General features: G+C 34.0%; 1 long non-coding RNA gene across 1 annotated transcript; it reads right to left on the minus strand.

Annotated features, from left to right (window-relative positions):
* Positions 1 to 1,572, minus strand: LOC121963347. Its single transcript, XR_006107233.1, has 3 exons — positions 1,515 to 1,572; positions 1,099 to 1,176; positions 1 to 65 (listed from the first exon to the last, which is right to left on the minus strand). It is a non-coding gene; the product is annotated as an uncharacterized LOC121963347 (long non-coding RNA).

The following is a 1,572-nucleotide window of genomic DNA, read 5'->3' on the forward strand; positions in this document are numbered from 1 at the left end:
CTGGTTTGGTAGTTTGTTATGGACAACTCTCATGATGTCTTTCACACGAGAGTGTATTATTTGATCTGTCAGAGTAAAATAAAAGAAATATTCAGAAGGAACCAGTGTATAAACAGTAATGCAAAATGTTATATAAAAGAGGAGAAACTTGATATTAAAGCGTGAGAGACACAGCAGTCACTTCAGGGCGCTTTAGAGTGTATTATCTGTTTTGTACTATGGCAAACTTATGTCTAACTCCCCACAGGATATAAAGGCTATTTGGCTTTAAAACATCTTCTAGTCACATTTAAGTGATTAACTTTAATTTGATAACTGAATTAATAACTTAACTTTTGTTTTTTAACACTGACCACATGATCCGTTACTTTACAGGATGATAGTCTGGTTGTGAGTTATGTTACAGACATTTTATAACATATTTATTTAATGTTCATAACATTTCTCTTTAAAAAACAAAGCAGTATTTGCTAAAATAAAGGCAAAGTACTTTCAAAAATGAACACCAAAGAGGCCACTGAGACAATGCATAGATAGTCTGCTTAACTTAGCTTACTGCTACTCTGTTCTCTCACAGGAAGTTGCATTGTCATTTATATCACCATCAATCATTTATATTGCAGTGCTCTCAGGGATAAGGTGGATAGGTTTAAGAGTTCAAGGGATGATGTTTTTGGTGGACCAACACGAAAGTTAACATCATCCTGATTCCCTCATCAAAAAGCCAATAGGATTTTTCTGCTGGATTTTGGACCATAGCAGAAAATAAGCTCTGCGTCAAACAAACATTTATGATCCTTAAACATTTTGTTCAGGAAGATCATCTTCGCAAATGAACACCACCTTCAGTTTTTTTGACATGCAATCGTCAGAAGTAAAAGCTAATGGTAATAAATAAACCACATGACAGTTGCATGACTCAGTGTTGCAAAAAACAAAACAAAAGTTTGTTTTATGTGCCTCTTGCAATATTAAAACGTGGTCTCTTTATATTTGCTTTATCCAGACAAGATATTACTGTTTTTCTTGTGTGTCGCTAAAAAAATACATTGCATAAAGGCTGTCAGTTGTTAATTATTTAGAAAGTATTATAAATACCTGAAAAGTCACATCGTCGTTTCATTGACGTTGATTGCCGTTTGCCGGACTCATTCTGAACATCCAGCCTTCTTTTTCCTTATAGGATTTTAAGCAAAAAAAACCAAAAAAAACCAAAAGTTTGTTGTATGTGCCTCTTACAGTATTAAAATGTGGTCTCTTTATATTTGCTTCATCCAGACAAGATATAACTGTTTGTTTTTGTCTTAATTACGACATATAGAACATTGAAGAAAAGATACAAGACACAATATGCAAATGTTTGTGAGGCAGAAATTCAATAAAACCCTAAAAGGGCTTGAAAAGTGGCCTTCTCCAGGCAACATGAAAAAGAAAGGGGAGGGTTTATTTTTAAGAAGCTTCTGCCTTAACGTATCAATGAATATCACAAGTAATCAAGATGTATTATATCTCACCTCTATCACTTGTGCCACTTGTGGAAGGACAATCCTGTGGATGAACGTGAATTTTTGA

This window comes from Plectropomus leopardus, unplaced genomic scaffold, assembly GCF_008729295.1.
Source record: "Plectropomus leopardus isolate mb unplaced genomic scaffold, YSFRI_Pleo_2.0 unplaced_scaffold10927, whole genome shotgun sequence".
Taxonomy (NCBI): Eukaryota; Metazoa; Chordata; class Actinopteri; order Perciformes; family Serranidae; genus Plectropomus; species Plectropomus leopardus.